We start from the raw sequence: 21341 nt of genomic DNA, 5'->3' as shown, positions 1-21341 counted from the left end.
TAAATAAACACTAAGTGCTGACAGCGCAAACGCAGAGAGTGCAAATACAGAGGATGACCAGTGGCACGCCCTCCTGCAGCGTGTTGGCGGACGGCCAAATTGATTCTGCTATTGCATTTTGATGTAGCTCTGTCCTCGGTCCACCAATAACCACAAGCCCAATCAAGGCAATCTCTTTCTAATGCCTCCATCTGAAAAGTTGGAGAAAATCTTATATGAATAAAAGAGTCTTTTAAAGAAATCCCTTATTCCGAGGTCACCGTAGCCACCAGATCCATTCTGTATCCAGATCAGTGGGCCGCTTCAGTCACCCGGATCCAGTCAGTATCCAGACAAGATGGTGGATCAACACCTAGAAAGGACCTCTATGGCCCTGAAACAAAGCGGAGACCGGGACAACTAGATGAGCCCCAGATACAGATCCCCTGTAAAGACCTTGTCTTAGACGACCACCAGGACAAGACCACAGGAAACAGATGATTCTTCTGCACAGTCTGACTTTTCTGCAGCCTGGAGCTGATTTGCTGGTTTCTTCTGACCAGAGGAGAACTGTCTCCCCGACTGAGCCTGGTTTCTCACCGGGTTTTTTCTCCATTTTTTCACCGATCGAGTTTTGGTTCCTTGCCTCTGTCGCCTCTGGCAGGCATAGCTGGGGACACTTCATGTACAGCGATATCGTTGACTTGATTGAAAATTATTGCACAGATACTATTTAAACTGAACTTAGCTGAATGATGACATCATCGATTTCAATGACGAAATGCCTTTAACTGTCATTTTGCTTTATTGACGCACTGTGTTCCTAATTAATGTTGTTCAGTTGCATTGACACAATCCTTTTTGTTTAAAGCACTATTTAAAAAAAAAAAAAAAAAGAGTCCAAACAATGACCCCTGCAACGGGTAGTGTTCCAAATGTAATGCCACTTTAGCTAATGATGGGTCCATCCGGAATTTGACGGTGCTAGGGCTGTGTCAGCGTCAGAAAAAGCCATGCATTGTTCAGTTATGTCGGTGCAGTGGCGTCGGTTGGGGGAGAAACAGCAACATGCACAGCTCCTCGTTAGTATAGTGGACAGTATCTCCGCCTGTCACACGGAAGACCGGGGTTCGATTCCCCGACGGGGAGAGCTACCTCTTTTCGGCTTCTGAACGATCCATCCAAAAGTTTTGGGAGGAGCCACAGGTCACAGAAGGAATTCTGCTTCGACATCAGCCCGAGCCAAAGGACATGCGTTGGCCGGGAATCGAACCCGGGTCAACTGCTTGGAAGGCAGCTATGCTCACCACTATACCACCAACGCAGTCAGCAGTCAGCCACTTGCGCCGTCGTTAAGAAGGCTCGAAGTGCACGAGTCGCCGATAGGGCTAGAGGAGCTGATGAGATCTTTGTTTGGACCCGTCACTAAAGAGAGCCTTCCAGAGTTTGCTTCCCGTCACGTACAAGAAAGTGCTGCCTTCCCATGCCAGCTAAATAAACACTAAGTGCTGACAGCGCAAACGCAGAGAGTGCAAATACAGACGATGACCAGTGGCACGCCCTCCTGCAGCGTGTTGGCGGACGGCCAAATTGATTCTGCTATTGCATTTTGTTGTAGCTCTGTCCTCGGTCCACCAATAACCACAAGCCCAATCAAGGCAATCTCTTTCTCATGCCTCCATCTGAAAAGTTGGAGAAAATCTTATATGAATAAAAGAGTCTTTTAAAGAAATCCCTTATTCCGAGGTCACCGTAGCCACCAGATCCATTCTGTATCCAGATCAGTGGGCCGCTTCAGTCACCGGGATCCAGTCAGTATCCAGACAAGATGGTGGATCAACACCTAGAAAGGACCTCTATGGCCCTGAAACACAGCGGAGACCGGGACAACTAGATGAGCCCCAGATACAGATCCCCTGTAAAGACCTTGTCTTAGACGACCACCAGGACAAGACCACAGGAAACAGATGATTCTTCTGCACAGTCTGACTTTTCTGCAGCCTGGAGCTGATTTGCTGGTTTCTTCTGACCAGAGGAGAACTGTCTCCCCGACTGAGCCTGGTTTCTCACCGGGTTTTTTCTCCATTTTTTCACCGATCGAGTTTTGGTTCCTTGCCTCTGTCGCCTCTGGCAGGCATAGCTGGGGACACTTCATGTACAGCGATATCGTTGACTTGATTGCAAATTATTGCACAGATACTATTTAAACTGAACTTAGCTGAATGATGACATCATCGATTTCAATGACGAAATGCCTTTAACTGTCATTTTGCTTTATTGACGCACTGTGTTCCTAATTAATGTTGTTCAGTTGCATTGACACAATCATTTTTGTTTAAAGCGCAATTTAAAAAAAAAAAAAAAAAAAAAAAAGAGTCCAAACAATGACCCCTGCAACGGGTAGTGTTCCAAATGTAATGCCACTTTAGCTAATGATGGGTCCATCCGGAATTTGACGGTGCTAGGGCTGTGTCAGCGTCAGAAAAAGCCATGCATTGTTCAGTTATGTCGGTGCAGTAGCGTCGGTTGGGGGAGAAACAGCAACATGCGCAGCTCCTCGTTAGTATAGTGGACAGTATCTCCGCCTGTCACGCGCAAGACCGGGGTTCGATTCCCCGACGGGGAGAGCTAGCTCTTTTCGGCTTCTGAACGATCCATCCAAAAGTTTTAGGAGGAGCCACAGGTCACAGAAGGAGTTCTGCTTCGACATCAGCCCGAGCCAAAGGACATGCGTTGGCCAGGAATCGAACCCAGGTCTACTGCTTGGAAGGCAGCTATGCTCACCACTATACCACCAACGCAGTCAGCAACTTTCGCCGTCGTTAAGAAGGCTCGAAGTGCACGAGTCGCCGATAGGGCTAGAGGAGCTGATGAGATCTTTGTTTGGACCCGTCACTAAAGAGAGCCTTCCAGAGTTTGCATCCCGTCACGTACAAGAAAGTGCTGCCTTCCCATGCCAGCTAAATAAACACTAAGTGCTGACAGCGCAAACGCAGAGAGTGCAAATACAGAGGATGACCAGTGGCACGCCCTCCTGCAGCGTGTTGGCGGACGGCCAAATTGATTCTGCTATTGCATTTTGATGTAGCTCTGTCCTCGGTCCACCAATAACCACAAGCCCAATCAAGGCAATCTCTTTCTAATGCCTCCATCTGAAAAGTTGGAGAAAATCTTATATGAATAAAAGAGTCTTTTAAAGAAATCCCTTATTCCGAGGTCACCGTAGCCACCAGATCCATTCTGTATCCAGATCAGTGGGCCGCTTCAGTCACCCGGATCCAGTCAGTATCCAGACAAGATGGTGGATCAACACCTAGAAAGGACCTCTATGGCCCTGAAACAAAGCGGAGACCGGGACAACTAGATGAGCCCCAGATACAGATCCCCTGTAAAGACCTTGTCTTAGACGACCACCAGGACAAGACCACAGGAAACAGATGATTCTTCTGCACAGTCTGACTTTTCTGCAGCCTGGAGCTGATTTGCTGGTTTCTTCTGACCAGAGGAGAACTGTCTCCCCGACTGAGCCTGGTTTCTCACCGGGTTTTTTCTCCATTTTTTCACCGATCGAGTTTTGGTTCCTTGCCTCTGTCGCCTCTGGCAGGCATAGCTGGGGACACTTCATGTACAGCGATATCGTTGACTTGATTGAAAATTATTGCACAGATACTATTTAAACTGAACTTAGCTGAATGATGACATCATCGATTTCAATGACGAAATGCCTTTAACTGTCATTTTGCTTTATTGACGCACTGTGTTCCTAATTAATGTTGTTCAGTTGCATTGACACAATCCTTTTTGTTTAAAGCACTATTTAAAAAAAAAAAAAAAAAAGAGTCCAAACAATGACCCCTGCAACGGGTAGTGTTCCAAATGTAATGCCACTTTAGCTAATGATGGGTCCATCCGGAATTTGACGGTGCTAGGGCTGTGTCAGCGTCAGAAAAAGCCATGCATTGTTCAGTTATGTCGGTGCAGTAGCGTCGGTTGGGGGAGAAACAGCAACATGCACAGCTCCTCGTTAGTATAGTGGACAGTATCTCCGCCTGTCACACGGAAGACCGGGGTTCGATTCCCCGACGGGGAGAGCTACCTCTTTTCGGCTTCTGAACGATCCATCCAAAAGTTTTGGGAGGAGCCACAGGTCACAGAAGGAGTTCTGCTTCGACATCAGCCCGAGCCAAAGGACATGCGTTGGCCGGGAATCGAACCCGGGTCAACTGCTTGGAAGGCAGCTATGCTCACCACTATACCACCAACGCAGTCAGCAGTCAGCCACTTGCGCCATCGTTAAGAAGGCTCGAAGTGCACGAGTCGCCGATAGGGCTAGAGGAGCTGATGAGATCTTTGTTTGGACCCGTCACTAAAGAGAGCCTTCCAGAGTTTGCTTCCCGTCACGTACAAGAAAGTGCTGCCTTCCCATGCCAGCTAAATAAACACTAAGTGCTGACAGCGCAAACGCAGAGAGTGCAAATACAGACGATGACCAGTGGCACGCCCTCCTGCAGCGTGTTGGCGGACGGCCAAATTGATTCTGCTATTGCATTTTGTTGTAGCTCTGTCCTCGGTCCACCAATAACCACAAGCCCAATCAAGGCAATCTCTTTCTCATGCCTCCATCTGAAAAGTTGGAGAAAATCTTATATGAATAAAAGAGTCTTTTAAAGAAATCCCTTATTCCGAGGTCACCGTAGCCACCAGATCCATTCTGTATCCAGATCAGTGGGCCGCTTCAGTCACCCGGATCCAGTCAGTATCCAGACAAGATGGTGGATCAACACCTAGAAAGGACCTCTATGGCCCTGAAACACAGCGGAGACCGGGACAACTAGATGAGCCCCAGATACAGATCCCCTGTAAAGACCTTGTCTTAGACGACCACCAGGACAAGACCACAGGAAACAGATGATTCTTCTGCACAGTCTGACTTTTCTGCAGCCTGGAGCTGATTTGCTGGTTTCTTCTGACCAGAGGAGAACTGTCTCCCCGACTGAGCCTGGTTTCTCACCGGGTTTTTTCTCCATTTTTTCACCGATCGAGTTTTGGTTCCTTGCCTCTGTCGCCTCTGGCAGGCATAGCTGGGGACACTTCATGTACAGCGATATCGGTGACTTGATTGAAAATTATTGCACAGATACTATTTAAACTGAACTTAGCTGAATGATGACATCATCGATTTCAATGACGAAATGCCTTTAACTGTCATTTTGCTTTATTGACGCACTGTGTTCCTAATTAATGTTGTTCAGTTGCATTGACACAATCATTTTTGTTTAAAGCGCAATTTAAAAAAAAAAAAAAAAAAAAGAGTCCAAACAATGACCCCTGCAACGGGTAGTGTTCCAAATGTAATGCCACTTTAGCTAATGATGGGTCCATCCGGAATTTGACGGTGCTAGGGCTGTGTCAGCGTCAGAAAAAGCCATGCATTGTTCAGTTATGTCGGTGCAGTAGCGTCGGTTGGGGGAGAAACGGCAGCATGCGCAGCTCCTCGTTAGTATAGTGGACAGTATCTCCGCCTGTCACGCGGAAGACCGGGGTTCGATTCCCCGACGGGGAGAGCTAGCTCTTTTCGGCTTCCGAATGATCCATCCAAAAGTTTTGGGAGGAGCCACAGGTCACAGAAGGAGTTCTGCTTCGACATCAGCCCGAGCCAAAGGACATGCGTTGGCCGGGAATCGAACCCGGGTCAACTGCTTGGAAGGCAGCTATGCTCACCACTATACCACCAACGCAGTCAGCAGTCAGCCACTTGCGCCGTCGCTAAGAAGGCTCGAAGTACACGAGTCGCCGATAGGGCTAGAGGAGCTGATGAGATCTTTGTTTGGACCCGTCACTAAAGAGAGCCTTCCAGAGTTTGCATCCCGTCACGTACAAGAAAGTGCTGCCTTCCCATGCCAGCTAAATAAACATTAAGTGCTGACAGCGCAAACGCATAGAGTGCAAATACAGACGAAGACCAGTGGCACGCCCTCCTGCAGCGTGTCGGCGGACGGCCAAATTGATTCTGCTCTTGACATTTCGATGTAGCTCTGCTGTGAGCAGAGCACCCAAAAATACAGGTCACTCGCAAAAGTTCCCCTCCACGGAAATCTTTAGTAAAAGGCGAAAGATTTATGCCACAATGAAGAGAAACTCGAGCTGTGTCTACGACCACTCCGGCCTGTGCGCTGCCTCTGGTAAACCACTACGCTCGCCAAGGGTCATCAAGGGTGACGACGCCTGCCCACATGCGCTTCGTCAGCCCCCCCCCCCCCCACTCCAAAAGGGAGGAGTAAAACTCACAAAAGTCCACTCGGTCCACCAATAACCACAAGCCCAATCAAGGCAATCTCTTTCTCATGCCTCCATCTGAAAAGTTGGAGAAAATCTTATATGAATAAAAGAGTCTTTTAAAGAAATCCCTTATTCCGAGAACACCGTAGCCACCAGATCCAGTCTGTATCCAGATCAGTGGGCCGCTTCAGTCACCCGGATCCAGTCAGTATCCAGACAAGATGGTTGATCAACACCTAGAAAGGACCTCTATGGCCCTGAAACACAGCGGAGACCGGGACAACTAGATGAGCCCCAGATACAGATCCCCTGTAAAGACCTTGTCTCAGACGACCACCAGGACAAGACCACAGGAAACAGATGATTCTTCTGCACAGTCTGACTTTTCTGCAGCCTGGAGCTGATTTGCTGGTTTCTTCTGACCAGAGGAGAACTGTCTCCCCGACTGAGCCTGGTTTCTCACCGGGTTTTTTCTCCATTTTTTCACCGATCGAGTTTTGGTTCCTTGCCTCTGTCGCCTCTGGCAGGCATAGCTGGGGACACTTCATGTACAGCGATATCGTTGACTTGATTGCAAATTATTGCACAGATACTATTTAAACTGAACTTAGCTGAATGATGACATCACCGATTTCAATGACGAAATGCCTTTAACTGTCATTTTGCTTTATTGACGCACTGTGTTCCTAATTAATGTTGTTCAGTTGCATTGACACAATCCTTTTTGTTTAAAGCGCAATTTAAAAAAAATAAAAAAAATAAAAAGAGTCCAAACAATGACCCCTGCAACGGGTAGTGTTCCAAATGTTATGCGACTTTAGCTAATGATGGGTCCATCCGGAATTTGACGGTGCTAGGGCTGTGTCAGCGTCAGAAAAAGCCATGCATTGTTCAGTTATGTCGGTGCAGTAGCGTCGGTTGGGGGAGAAACAGCAACATGCACAGCTTCTCGTTAGTATAGTGGACAGTATCTCCACCTGTCACGCGGAAGACCGGGGTTCGATTCCCCGACGGGGAGAGCTACCTCTTTTCGGCTTCTGAACGATCCATCCAAAAGTTTTGGGAGGAGCCACAGGTCACAGAAGGAGTTCTGCTTCGACATCAGCCCGAGCCAAAGGACATGCGTTGGCCGGGAATCGAACCCGGGTCAACTGCTTGGAAGGCAGCTATGCTCACCACTATACCACCAACGCAGTCAGCAGTCAGCCACTTGCGCCGTCGTTAAGAAGGCTCGAAGTGCACGAGTCGCCGATAGGGCTAGAGGAGCTGATGAGATCTTTGTTTGGACCCGTCACTAAAGAGAGCCTTCCAGAGTTTGCTTCCCGTCACGTACAAGAAAGTGCTGCCTTCCCATGCCAGCTAAATAAACACTAAGTGCTGACAGCGCAAACGCAGAGAGTGCAAATACAGACGATGACCAGTGGCACGCCCTCCTGCAGCGTGTTGGCGGACGGCCAAATTGATTCTGCTATTGCATTTTGTTGTAGCTCTGTCCTCGGTCCACCAATAACCACAAGCCCAATCAAGGCAATCTCTTTCTCATGCCTCCATCTGAAAAGTTGGAGAAAATCTTATATGAATAAAAGAGTCTTTTAAAGAAATCCCTTATTCCGAGGTCACCGTATCCACCAGATCCATTCTGTATCCAGATCAGTGGGCCGCTTCAGTCACCCGGATCCAGTCAGTATCCAGACAAGATGGTGGATCAACACCTAGAAAGGACCTCTATGGCCCTGAAACACAGCGGAGACCGGGACAACTAGATGAGCCCCAGATACAGATCCCCTGTAAAGACCTTGTCTTAGACGACCACCAGGACAAGACCACAGGAAACAGATGATTCTTCTGCACAGTCTGACTTTTCTGCAGCCTGGAGCTGATTTGCTGGTTTCTTCTGACCAGAGGAGAACTGTCTCCCCGACTGAGCCTGGTTTCTCACCGGGTTTTTTCTCAATTTTTTCACCGATCGAGTTTTGGTTCCTTGCCTCTGTCGCCTCTGGCAGGCATAGCTGGGGACACTTCATGTACAGCGATATCGTTGACTTGATTGAAAATTATTGCACAGATACTATTTAAACTGAACTTAGCTGAATGATGACATCATCGATTTCAATGACGAAATGCCTTTAACTGTCATTTTGCTTTATTGACGCACTGTGTTCCTAATTAATGTTGTTCAGTTGCATTGACACAATCATTTTTGTTTAAAGCGCAATTTAAAAAAAAAAAAAAAAAAAAAAAGAGTCCAAACAATGACCCCTGCAACGGGTAGTGTTCCAAATGTAATGCCACTTTAGCTAATGATGGGTCCATCCGGAATTTGACAGTGCTAGGGCTGTGTCAGCGTCAGAAAAAGCCATGCATTGTTCAGTTATGTCGGTGCAGTAGTGTCGGTTGGGGGAGAAACAGCAATATGCGCAGCTCCTCGTTAGTATAGTGGACAGTATCTCTGCCTGTCACGTGGAAGACCGGGGTTCGATTCCCCGACGGGGAGAGCTAGCTCTTTTCGGCTTCTGAACGATCCATCCAAAAGTTTTAGGAGGAGCCACAGGTCACAGAAGGAGTTCTGCTTCGACATCAGCCCGAGCCAAAGGACATGCGTTGGCCGGGAATCGAACCCAGGTCAACTGCTTGGAAGGCAGCTATGCTCACCACTATACCACCAACGCAGTCAGCAACTTTCGCCATCGTTAAGAAGGCTCGAAGTGCACGAGTCGCCGATAGGGCTAGAGGAGCTGATGAGATCTTTGTTTGGACCCGTCACTAAAGAGAGCCTTCCAGGGTTTGCATCCCGTCACGTACAAGAAAGTGCTGCCTTCCCATGCCAGCTAAATAAACACTAAGTGCTGACAGCGCAAACGCAGAGAGTGCAAATACAGAGGATGACCAGTGGCACGCCCTCCTGCAGCGTGTTGGCGGACGGCCAAATTGATTCTGCTATTGCATTTTGATGTAGCTCTGTCCTCGGTCCACTAATAACCACAAGCCCAATCAAGGCAATCTCTTTCTAATGCCTCCATCTGAAAAGTTGGAGAAAATCTTATATGAATAAAAGAGTCTTTTAAAGAAATCCCTTATTCCGAGGTCACCGTAGCCACCAGATCCATTCTGTATCCAGATCAGTGGGCCGCTTCAGTCACCCGGATCCAGTCAGTATCCAGACAAGATGGTGTATCAACACCTAGAAAGGACCTCTATGGCCCTGAAACAAAGCGGAGACTGGGACAACTAGATGAGCCCCAGATACAGATCCCCTGTAAAGAACTTGTCTTAGACGACCACCAGGACAAGACCACAGGAAACAGATGATTCTTCTGCACAGTCTGACTTTTCTGCAGCCTGGAGCTGATTTGCTGGTTTCTTCTGACCAGAGGAGAACTGTCTCCCCGACTGAGCCTGGTTTCTCACCGGGTTTTTTCTCCATTTTTTCACTGATCGAGTTTGGGTTCCTTGCCTCTGTCGCCTCTGGCAGGCATAGCTGGGGACACTTCATGTACAGCGATATCGTTGACTTGATTGCAAATTATTGCACAGATACTATTTAAACTGAACTTAGCTGAATGATGACATCATCGATTTCAATGACGAAATGCCTTTAACTGTCATTTTGCTTTATTGACGCACTGTGTTCCTAATTAATGTTGTTCAGTTGCATTGACACAATCCTTTTTGTTTAAAGCACTATTTAAAAAAAAAAAAAAAAAAAGAGTCCAAACAATGACCCCTGCAACGGGTAGTGTTCCAAATGTAATGCCACTTTAGCTAATGATGGGTCCATCCGGAATTTGACGGTGCTAGGGCTGTGTCAGCGTCAGAAAAAGCCATGCATTGTTCAGTTATGTCGGTGCAGTAGCGTCGGTTGGGGGAGAAACAGCAACATGCACAGCTCCTCGTTAGTATAGTGGACAGTATCTCCGCCTGTCACGCGGAGGCCAGTCGCGGATAGGTGTAGAGCGCTAACTAGCCAATAGCAACGAAGGAAATTCCAGGGAGGCGGGATGAAAAAAATACACAGAATTAGAGGTTCGAATCCCGTCTCGGCCACAAATACCATAAAATGAGTTTGTATTCGTTTTTTCATCTAGGTACACTTTAAGTACGATTAACATATAATAGATGAACTTTGTGAACAAAGATAAAAATAAATCTTGTAATAATTGTTCTTTTGTATGGTGTACAAAATGTGCAAAGATCTTAAGAAACATATACATTATAATAGGGAATAGTTATTTTTAATATAGAAAAATGTGAATAATTAAAAAGAACACTTTGATAATGTTTCAGGCCTTTATTTATAAAGATACGTCTATTTATATGTGTATAACTGTACAGAAAACCCATATATATGAAATATAACTAAAACTCACAAAAAAGTAAGTTTTTCATTTTATTTATAGTAAAGTAATATACTTATAAAAATTAAAAGAAAAAATAACAAAAATATATAATAATTAAATAAATATACATAAAATAATCATAGGTTATTAAACAACAGCAACAGATATAATAAAAATAAAGATGTGGAGAACAGAAAAAACAATACAAATATGTTTTATATTAAATAATTATGTATGTTTAATGGTAACAGTTATTAACATTCAGTGTTTACATATCTGAGCAAGTAAATAAAATGTAATATCAATTTAAAAGAAAATCAACAAAATGTATACATTTTTTAATCAATAAAACTTAACACACAGTTCAATACAGTTCAAACAAGGCCACATACTTATAGTATTTTAATTAACAAATTGAAATACATGAAAATATTTAAATGTATAGATTCAACAACAACAACAATAATAAAATCTAAAGTTGTGGAGAACACAGAAAAAAAATATATTACACTACCACTTAAATGTTTTTGAACAGTAAGATTTTTAATTCTCACCAAGCCTGCCTTTATTTGGTCCAAAATACAGTAAAAGCAATAATATTGTTGAAATATTTTTACTAGTTAAAATAACTGCTTTCTATTTGAACATATAGTAAAATGTATTTTATTTCTGTGATGCTCCGCTGTATTTTCAGCATCATTTCTCCAGTCTTCAGTGTCACATGATCTTCAGAAATCAGAATAATGATTTACTGATCAAGAAAAAATATTATTATTATTATTATTATTATTATCAATATTTTAAACCCCCCAGGGATTCTTTAAATAGAAAGATCCAAATATCTGCATTTATTTGAAATAAAAAGCTTTCTTAACAATATAGATTGTACCATTCTTTTGGGGGGAAAGAAATGACAGAAATTAATGCCTTTTTTTTAGCAAGGATGATTTAAATTGATTAAAAGTGATGATAAAGATGAAAAATGTTGATGATGAAAATGTAAAAAAAAAAAAAAAAAAAAAAAAAAAAAAATATATATATATATATATATATATATATATCAGATAAATGCTGTTCTTCTGAACTTTCTATTCATGTAAGAAACTGAAAAGATTGTACTCGGCTGTTTTCAACATAACATAACAACAACAGTAATAATAATAATAATAATTTTTTCTTGAGCAGTAAATCATCATATTATTCTGATTTCTGAAGATCGTGTGACACTGAAGACTGGATGAATGATGCTGAAAATACAGCTGTGCATCACAGAAATAAATTACAGTATATATTCAAATATATAGCCTTCCTGATAATGTTCGGGGTTCAGACACACTCTCTGTTTAAATCTAGATTAAAAACACATCTCTTTCGCCAAGCATTCGAATAATGTATCTCTTAAATTGTGAGTGTAGTTGTATCTGATCAAATGTGCATTCTTATTCTTTAGCTTGGGTTAAACTAATTAATTTTACTCTGTTGGAAAAGCAGCTATGCTAATGATGTCTCTATATGTGTCTCTGTTTCTGCTGGATTTACATCCCGTGGTAACTAGGATTTACACAAGCTCCAGTCTGGATCCAGAACACCTGAGAAGAGATGATGCTGACCCTCAGAGGACCTCAGATGATGCTGACCCTGAATCAACAACAGAACTAACAAATATTGCTACATGTGTGACTGCATCATATAATAATTATTAATTATTAATAAAATTAATAACGTTCATCGTCTGGCTGACTACGTCTTGTATGAATTTTTCTACAAATCCTGTCATACGTGCACAAACTGACAGTCACCACTTATAAGCTACTACTAAATATTGTAGAAACATAATTTTCTGTAAAGTTGCTTTGTAACAATTTGTATTGTAAAAAGCGCTATACAAATAAACTTGAATTGAATTGAATTGAAATAGAAAGCAGCTGATTTAAAATAGTAAGAATATTTAAAATGCTACAGTTTTTGCTGTACTTTGGATAAAATAAAGGCAGGCTTGGTGAGCAGAAGAAATTCTCAAAAAACATTAAAAATCTTACTGCTGAAAAACATTTGACTGGTAAGAGTATTTTAAATAAAATATTTATTTACGGAGTTTAATAATAGCCGTTACTAACATTTAGTGTTTACAAAACTGAGCAAGATAAAATAAAGCAAGTCAATACAATTAATTAACACACTAAAGTACAGTGTAAACAAGGCCAATACTTCTGATGTTTTATTTAACAAATGGAAATCAATTAAATAATTTAAAATTGTAGACTAAACAACAACAGCTACAATAATATTAATAATAATACAATTTGTGGAAGACACAGAAAATAAAACAAGCCTTCAACCCGTTTAAGAAGATCCTTGCTCCTATGTTGCGTTGCCAAGAGATGTTCAAGAGAGGCAGTTCTCAACAGATCTGTCCATCTATGGTCCAACACGAAGACCAGCCGTTCTGAGGGGTCCAGTGTGAGCTGAACGAGGGACGCAGTTATGGCAGATGGTGTGGTGTTCTACAGAAGATTAACAGCATTACTTTATTAAAATATAATGTCTTGGTGTTGTGTGCACATATGAGACAGACAGTTTACACACATAAGTGCCTGTATGAATTATTTATTTACCTGCATCCGGAAGAAACCCTTTCCTTCAGTGTCTGGTGTGATGTTATGGTGGAGTGAGACGGGTGGATGGGTCTTGACACAGCATGCATCATCTTAACATTCCTGAAATATAGATTCAAATTAAATATATCAAATGTATTTTATAATTCATTATATATATATATATATATATATGTATGTATGTGTGTGTGTGTGTGTGTGTGTGTGTGTGTGTGTGTGTGTGTGTGTCTTTATTTTTACAATTTTTTTTATATTTTTTTTATATTTGAATATATTTTCTAATCATTGTAATTTATTCCTGTTATGAAAAGCTGAATTTTCTGAATTATTACTCCAGTCTTCAGCATCACGTCAACCTTCCGAAAATAATGTGCTTTCATCATTGTAGTGACAATGATAATATCAACATTGATTACAATAAGAAATGTTTTGTGAGCAAATAATCATATAAATAATGATTTCTGAATCATATGACACACTGAAGAGTATAAATGATGCTGAAGAATTCAGCTTTGCATCACAGGAATAAAGTTAATTTAACATAGGAAATAGTTATTTTAAGTTGTACCACACAGTAAATGTTGACAATTTTTATATATATATATATATATATATATATAGGAAATAGTTATTTTGAAATTGTACCACACAGTACATGTTGACAATTATATATATATATATATATATATATATATATATATATTTATATATTTGCACTAAAGTCTTGAAAATCACATAACATTCAAAGCAGTTGCTATAATTAATCACATAAGTATGATTATATGATAATATAATAAGTAATTAATTGTAAGTTTTTTTTTTTGGTTTAGTTTTTTTAAAAGAAACACATAATTCACTTTACCTGCTTGTTGGGAGTTTGGCAGCGTATGTTGTTCAAACAAAACAATTTCGTGAAGAAATCTCCGATCGTAAAACGCGTCTCCTCTCCTTCAGAGCGAATGATTGACAGATGAGTATCTGCTGTTTGAATTCCCCGCCACGGAAGAAGCGAAACAGCGCCAGGAAATCTACGTGTGGCCACAAATATATTGCATCCGTAGTGTTAAGCACTACCATAGAGAATGAATGGGAAAAGTTAAGAGAAGTTAAGCTTAACTATTTTCGGCTCCCGCGCGGAAGACCGGGGTTCGATTCCCCGACGGGGAGAGCTAGCTTCCGAATGATCCATCCAAAAGTTTTGGGAGGAGCCACAGGTCACAGAAGGAGTTCTGCTTCGACATCAGCCCGAGCCAAAGGACTTGCGTTGGCCGGGAATCGAACCCGGGTCAACTGCTTGGAAGGCAGCTATGCTCACCACTATACCACCAACGCAGTCAGCAGTCAGACACTTGCGCCGTCGTTAAGAAGGCTCGAAGTGCACGAGTCGCCGATAGGGCTAGAGGAGCTGATGAGATCTTTGTTTGGACCCGTCACTAAAGAGAGCCTTCCAGAGTTTGCATCCCGTCACGTACAAGAAAGTGCTGCCTTCCCATGCCAGCTAAATAAACATTAAGTGCTGACAGCGCAAACGCAGAGAGTGCAAATACAGACGAAGACCAGTGGCACGCCCTCCTGCAGCGTGTTGGCGGACGGCCAAATTGATTCTGCTCTTGACATTTCGATGTAGCTCTGCTGTGAGCAGAGCACCCAAAAATACAGGCCACTCGCAAAAGTTCCCCTCCATGGAAATCTTTAGTAAAAGGCGAAAGATTTATGCGACAATGAAGAGAAACTCGAGCTGTGTCTACGACCACTCCGGCCTGTGCGATGCCTCTGGTAAACCACTACGCTCGCCAAGGGTCATCAAGGGTGACGACGCCTGCCCACATGCGTTTCGTCAGCCCCCCCCCCCACTCCAAAAGGGAGAAGTAAAACTCACAAAAGTCCACTCGGTCCACCAATAACCACAAGCCCAATCAAGGCAATCTCTTTCTCATGCCTCCATCTGAAAAGTTGGAGAAAATCTTATATGAATAAAAGAGTCTTTTAAAGAAATCCCTTATTCCAAGGTCACCGTAGCCACCAGATCCAGTCTGTATCCAGATCAGTGGGCCGCTTCAGTCACCCGGATCCAGTCAATATCCAGACAAGATGGTTGATCAACACCTAGAAAGGACCTCTATGGCCCTGAAACACAGCGGAGACCGGGACAACTAGATGAGCCCCAGATACAGATCCCCTGTAAAGACCTTGTCTCAGACGACCACCAGGACAAGACCACAGGAAACAGATGATTCTTCTGCACAGTCTGACTTTTCTGCAGCCTGGAGCTGATTTGCTGATTTCTTCTGACCAGAGGAGAACTGTCTCCCCGACTGAGCCTGGTTTCTCACCGGGTTTTTTCTCCATTTTTTCACCGATCGAGTTTTGGTTCCTTGCCTCTGTCGCCTCTGGCAGGCATAGCTGGGGACACTTCATGTACAGCGATATCGTTGACTTGATTGCAAATTATTGCACAGATACTATTTAAACTGAACTTAGCTGAATGATGACATCACCGATTTCAATGACGAAATGCCTTTAACTGTCATTTTGCTTTATTGACGCACTGTGTTCCTAATTAATGTTGTTCAGTTGCATTGACACAATCCTTTTTGTTTAAAGCGCAATTTAAAAAAAAAAAAAAAAAAAAAAAAAGAGTCCAAACAATGACCCCTGCAACGGGTAGTGTTCCAAATGTTATGCGACTTTAGCTAATGATGGGTCCATCCGGAATTTGACGGTGCTAGGGCTGTGTCAGCGTCAGAAAAAGCCATGCATTGTTCAGTTATGTCGGTGCAGTAGCGTCGGTTGGGGGAGAAACGGCAGCATGCGCAGCTCCTCGTTAGTATAGTGGACAGTATCTCCGCCTGTCACGCGGAAGACCGGGGTTCGATTCCCCGACGGGGAGAGCTAGCTCTTTTCGGCTTCCGAACGATCCATCCAAAAGTTTTGGGAGGAGCCACAGTTAACAGAAGGAGTTCTGCTTCGACATCAGCCCGAGCCAAAGGACGTGCGTTGGCCGGGAATCGAACCCAGGTCAACTGCTTGGAAGGCAGCTATGCTCACCACTATACCACCAACGCAGTCACCAGTCAGCCACTTGCGCCGTCGTTAAGAAGGCTCGAAGTGCACGAGTCGCCGATAGGGCTAGAGGAGCTGATGAGATCTTTGTTTGGACCCGTCACTAAAGAGAGCCTTCCAGAGTTTGCATCCCGTCACGTACAAGAAAGTGCTGCCTTCCCATGCCAGCTAAATAAACATTAAGTGCTGACAGCGCAAACGCAGAGAGTGCAAATACAGACGAAGACCAGTGGCACGCCCTCCTGCAGCATGTTGGCGGACGGCCAAATTGATTCTGCTCTTGACATTTCGATGTAGCTCTGCTGTGAGCAGAGCACCCAAAAATACAGGTCACTCGCAAAAGTTCCCCTCCATGGAAATCTTTAGTAAAAGGCGAAACATTTATGCGACAATGAAGAGAAACTCGAGCTGTGTAAACGACCACTCCGGCCTGTGCGATGCCTCTGGTAAACCACTACGCTCGCCAAGGGTCATCAAGGGTGACGACGCCTGCCCTTATGCGTTTCGTCAGCCCCCCCCCCCCCCCCCCCCCACTCCAAAAGGGAGAAGTAAAACTCACAAAAGTCCACTCGGTCCACCAATAACCACAAGCCCAATCAAGGCAATCTCTTTCTCATGCCTCCATCTGAAAAGTTGGAGAAAATCTTATATGAATAAAAGAGTCTTTTAAAGAAATCCCTTATTCCGAGGTCAACGTAGCCACCAGATCCAGTCTGTATCCAGATCAGTGGGCCGCTTCAGTCACCCGGATCCAGTCAGTATCCAGACAAGATGGTTGATCAACACCTAGAAAGGACCTCTATGGCCCTGAAACACAGCGGAGACCGGGACAACTAGATGAGCCCCAGATACAGATCCCCTGTAAAGACCTTGTCTCAGACGACCACCAGGACAAGACCACAGGAAACAGATGATTCTTCTGCACAGTCTGACTTTTCTGCAGCCTGGAGCTGATTTGCTGGTTTCTTCTGACCAGAGGAGAACTGTCTCCCCGACTGAGCCTGGTTTCTCACCGGGTTTTTTCTCCATTTTTTCACCGATCGAGTTTTGGTTCCTTGCCTCTGTCGCCTCTGGCAGGCATAGCTGGGGACACTTCATGTACAGCGATATCGTTGACTTGATTGCAAATTATTGCACAGATACTATTTAAACTGAACTTAGCTGAATGATGACATCACCGATTTCAATGACGAAATGCCTTTAACTGTCATTTTGCTTTATTGACGCACTGTGTTCCTAATTAATGTTGTTCAGTTGCATTGACACAATCCTTTTTGTTTAAAGCGCAATTAAAAAAAAAAAAAAAAAGAGTCCAAACAATGACCCCTGCAACGGGTAGTGTTCCAAATGTTATGCGACTTTAGCTAATGATGGGTCCACCCGGAATTTGACGGTGCTAGGGCTGTGTCAGCGTCAGAAAAAGCCATGCATTGTTCAGTTATGTCGGTGCAGTAGCGTCGGTTGGGGGAGGAACGGCAACATGCGCAGCTGCTCGTTAGTATAGTGGACAGTATCTCCGCCTGTCACGCGGAAGACCGGGGTTCGATTCCCCGACGGGGAGAGCTAGCTCTTTTCGGCTTCCGAATGATCCATCCAAAAGTTTTGGGAGGAGCCACAGGTCACAGAAGGAGTTCTGCTTCGACATCAGCCCGAGCCAAAGGACATGCGTTGGCCGGGAATCGAACCCAGGTCAACTGCTTGGAAGGCAGCTATGCTCACCACTATACCACCAACGCAGTCACCAGTCAGCCACTTGCGCCGTCGTTAAGAAGGCTCGAAGTGCACGAGTCGCCGATAGGGCTAGAGGAGCTGATGAGATCTTTGTTTGGACCCGTCACTAAAGAGAGCCTTCCAGAGTTTGCATCCCGTCACGTACAAGAAAGTGCTGCCTTCCCATGCCAGCTAAATAAACATTAAGTGCTGACAGCACAAACGCAGAGAGTGCAAATACAGACGAAGACCAGTGGCACGCCCTCCTGCAGCGTGTTGGCGGACGGCCAAATTGATTCTGCTCTTGACATTTCGATGTAGCTCTGCTGTGAGCAGAGCACCCAAAAATACAGGTCACTCGCAAAAGTTCTCCTCCATGGAAATCTTTAGTAAAAGGCGAAAGATTTATGCGACAATGAAGAGAAACTCGAGCTGTGTCTACGACCACTCCGGCCTGTGCGATGCCTCTGGTAAACCACTACGCTCGCCAAGGGTCATCAAGGGTGACGACGCCTGCCCACATGCGTTTCGTCAGCCCCCCCCCCCCCACTCCAAAAGGGAGAAGTAAAACTCACAAAAGTCCACTCGGTCCACCAATAACCACAAGCCCAATCAAGGCAATCTCTTTCTCATGCCTCCATCTGAAAAGTTGGAGAAAATCTTATATGAATAAAAGAGTCTTTTAAAGAAATCCCTTATTCCGAGGTCAACGTAGCCACCAGATCCAGTCTGTATCCAGATCAGTGGGCCGCTTCAGTCACCCGGATCCAGTCAGTATCCAGACAAGATGGTTGATCAACACCTAGAAAGGACCTCTATGGCCCTGAAACACAGCGGAGACCGGGACAACTAGATGAGCCCCAGATACAGATCCCCTGTAAAGACCTTGTCTCAGACGACCACCAGGACAAGACCACAGGAAACAGATGATTCTTCTGCACAGTCTGACTTTTCTGCAGCCTGGAGCTGATTTGCTGGTTTCTTCTGACCAGAGGAGAACTGTCTCCCCGACTGAGCCTGGTTTCTCACCGGGTTTTTTCTCCATTTTTTCACCGATCGAGTTTTGGTTCCTTGCCTCTGTCGCCTCTGGCAGGCATAGCTGGGGACACTTCATGTACAGCGATATCGTTGACTTGATTGCAAATTATTGCACAGATACTATTTAAACTGAACTTAGCTGAATGATGACATCACCGATTTCAATGACGAAATGCCTTTAACTGTCATTTTGCTTTATTGACGCACTGTGTTCCTAATTAATGTTGTTCAGTTGCATTGACACAATCCTTTTTGTTTAAAGCGCAATTTAAAAAAAAAAAGAGTCCAAACAATGACCCCTGCAACGGGTAGTGTTCCAAATGTTATGCGACTTTAGCTAATGATGGGTCCACCCGGAATTTGATGGTGCTAGGGCTGTGTCAGCGTCAGAAAAAGCCATGCATTGTTCAGTTATGTCGGTGCAGTAGCGTCGGTTGGGGGAGAAACGGCAGCATGTGCAGCTCCTCGTTAGTATAGTGGACAGTATCTCCGCCTGTCACGCGGAAGACCGGGGTTCGATTCCCCGACGGGGAGAGCTAGCTCTTTTCGGCTTCCGAATGATCCATCCAAAAGTTTTGGGAGGAGCCACAGGTCACAGAAGGAGTTCTGCTTCGACATCAGCCCGAGCCAAAGGACTTGCGTTGGCCGGGAATCGAACCCGGGTCAACTGCTTGGAAGGCAGCTATGCTCACCACTATACCACCAACGCAGTCAGCAGTCAGCCACTTGCGCCGTCGTTAAGAAGGCTCGAAGTGCACGAGTCGCCGATAGGGCTAGAGGAGCTGATGAGATCTTTGTTTGGACCCGTCACTAAAGAGAGCCTTCCAGAGTTTGCATCCCATCACGTACAAGAAAGTGCTGCCTTCCCATGCCAGCTAAATAAACATTAAGTGCTGACAGCGCAAACGCAGAGAGTGCAAATACAGACGAAGACCAGTGGCACGCCCTCCTGCAGCATGTTGGCGGACGGCCAAATTGATTCTGCTCTTGACATTTCGATGTGGCTCTGCTGTGAGCAGAGCACCCAAAAATACAGGTCACTCGCAAAAGTTCCCCTCCACGGAAATCTTTAGTAAAAGGCGAAAGATTTATGCGACAATGAAGAGAAACTCGAGCTGTGTCTACGACTACTCCGGCCTGTGCGCTGCCTCTGGTAAACCACTACGCTCGCCAAGGGTCATCAAGGGTGACGACGCCTGCCCACATGCGTTTCGTCAGCCCCCCCCCCACTCCAAAAGGGAGAAGTAAAACTCACAAAAGTCCACTCGGTCCACCAATAACCACAAGCCCAATCAAGGCAATCTCTTTCTCATGCCTCCATCTGAAAAGTTGGAGAAAATCTTATATGAATAAAAGAGTCTTTTAAAGAAATCCCTTATTCCGAGGTCACCGTAGCCACCAGATCCAGTCTGTATCCAGATCAGTGGGCCGCTTCAGTCACCCGGATCCAGTCAGTATCCAGACAAGATGGTTGATCAACACCTAGAAAGGACCTCTATGGCCCTGAAACACAGCGGAGACCGGGACAACTAGATGAGCCCCAGATACAGATCCCCTGTAAATACCTTGTCTCAGACGACCACCAGGACAAAACCACAGGAAACAGATGATTCTTCTGCACAGTCTGACTTTTCTGCAGCCTGGAGCTGATTTGCTGGTTTCTTCTGACCAGAGGAGAACTGTCTCCCCGACTGAGCCTGGTTTCTCACCGGGTTTTTTCTCCATTTTTTCACCGATCGAGTTTTGGTTCCTTGCCTCTGTCGCCTCTGGCAGGCATAGCTGGGGACACTTCATGTACAGCGATATCGTTGACTTGATTGCAAATTATTGCACAGATACTATTTAAACTGAACTTAGCTGAATGATGACATCACCGATTTCAATGACGAAATGCCTTTAACTGTCATTTTGCTTTATTGACGCACTGTGTTCCTAATTAATGTTGTTCAGTTGCATTGACACAATCCTTTTTGTTTAAAGCGCAATTTAAAAAAAAAAATAAAAAAAAAAGAGTCCAAACAATGACCCCTGCAACGGGTAGTGTTCCAAATGTTATGCGACTTTAGCTAATGATGGGTCCATTCGGAATTTGACGGTGCTAGGGCTGTGTCAGCGTCAGAAAAAGCCATGCATTGTTCGGTTATGTCGGTGCAGTAGTGTCGGTTGGGGGAGAAACAGCAGCATGCGCAGCTCCTCGTTAGTATAGTGGACTGTATCTCCGCCTGTCACGCGGAAGACCGGGGTTCGATTCCCCGACGGGGAGAGCTAGCTCTTTTCGGCTTCCGAATGATCCATCCAAAAGTTTTGGGAGGAGCCACAG

General features: G+C 44.6%; 14 non-coding genes across 14 annotated transcripts; 3 read left to right on the top strand and 11 right to left on the bottom strand.

Moving 5' to 3' along the window:
- Positions 1-1231: 1231 nt before the first annotated feature.
- trnag-ucc (transfer RNA glycine (anticodon UCC)) lies at positions 1232-1303 on the bottom strand. The gene has a single exon. It is a non-coding gene; the product is annotated as a tRNA-Gly (tRNA).
- A 2869-nt stretch (positions 1304-4172) lies between these two features.
- On the bottom strand, positions 4173-4244 carry trnag-ucc (transfer RNA glycine (anticodon UCC)). The gene has a single exon. It is a non-coding gene; the product is annotated as a tRNA-Gly (tRNA).
- A 1226-nt stretch (positions 4245-5470) lies between these two features.
- trnad-guc (transfer RNA aspartic acid (anticodon GUC)) lies at positions 5471-5542 on the top strand. The gene has a single exon. It is a non-coding gene; the product is annotated as a tRNA-Asp (tRNA).
- A 103-nt stretch (positions 5543-5645) lies between these two features.
- Positions 5646-5717, bottom strand: trnag-ucc (transfer RNA glycine (anticodon UCC)). The gene has a single exon. It is a non-coding gene; the product is annotated as a tRNA-Gly (tRNA).
- A 293-nt stretch (positions 5718-6010) lies between these two features.
- LOC132134514 (U5 spliceosomal RNA) lies at positions 6011-6125 on the bottom strand. Its single transcript, XR_009429623.1, has one exon. It is a non-coding gene; the product is annotated as a U5 spliceosomal RNA (small nuclear RNA).
- Positions 6126-7379: 1254 nt separating this feature from the next.
- Positions 7380-7451, bottom strand: trnag-ucc (transfer RNA glycine (anticodon UCC)). The gene has a single exon. It is a non-coding gene; the product is annotated as a tRNA-Gly (tRNA).
- Positions 7452-14470: 7019 nt separating this feature from the next.
- Positions 14471-14542, bottom strand: trnag-ucc (transfer RNA glycine (anticodon UCC)). Its single transcript has one exon. It is a non-coding gene; the product is annotated as a tRNA-Gly (tRNA).
- A 293-nt stretch (positions 14543-14835) lies between these two features.
- Positions 14836-14950, bottom strand: LOC132134520 (U5 spliceosomal RNA). Its single transcript, XR_009429628.1, has one exon. It is a non-coding gene; the product is annotated as a U5 spliceosomal RNA (small nuclear RNA).
- Positions 14951-16028: 1078 nt separating this feature from the next.
- Positions 16029-16100, top strand: trnad-guc (transfer RNA aspartic acid (anticodon GUC)). The gene has a single exon. It is a non-coding gene; the product is annotated as a tRNA-Asp (tRNA).
- Positions 16101-16568: 468 nt separating this feature from the next.
- Positions 16569-16683, bottom strand: LOC132134524 (U5 spliceosomal RNA). The gene has a single exon (XR_009429632.1). It is a non-coding gene; the product is annotated as a U5 spliceosomal RNA (small nuclear RNA).
- Positions 16684-18302: 1619 nt separating this feature from the next.
- On the bottom strand, positions 18303-18417 carry LOC132134523 (U5 spliceosomal RNA). Its single transcript, XR_009429631.1, has one exon. It is a non-coding gene; the product is annotated as a U5 spliceosomal RNA (small nuclear RNA).
- A 1066-nt stretch (positions 18418-19483) lies between these two features.
- On the top strand, positions 19484-19555 carry trnad-guc (transfer RNA aspartic acid (anticodon GUC)). The gene has a single exon. It is a non-coding gene; the product is annotated as a tRNA-Asp (tRNA).
- Positions 19556-19658: 103 nt separating this feature from the next.
- On the bottom strand, positions 19659-19730 carry trnag-ucc (transfer RNA glycine (anticodon UCC)). Its single transcript has one exon. It is a non-coding gene; the product is annotated as a tRNA-Gly (tRNA).
- A 293-nt stretch (positions 19731-20023) lies between these two features.
- On the bottom strand, positions 20024-20138 carry LOC132134522 (U5 spliceosomal RNA). The gene has a single exon (XR_009429630.1). It is a non-coding gene; the product is annotated as a U5 spliceosomal RNA (small nuclear RNA).
- Between the last annotated feature and the right edge of the window lie 1203 nt (positions 20139-21341).

This window comes from Carassius carassius, unplaced genomic scaffold (genome assembly GCF_963082965.1).
Source record: "Carassius carassius unplaced genomic scaffold, fCarCar2.1 SCAFFOLD_146, whole genome shotgun sequence".
Lineage (NCBI taxonomy): Eukaryota > Metazoa > Chordata > Actinopteri > Cypriniformes > Cyprinidae > Carassius > Carassius carassius.
The sequence above is the reverse complement of the archived record's forward strand: the minus strand, read 5'-3'. Positions and strand labels throughout refer to the sequence as shown.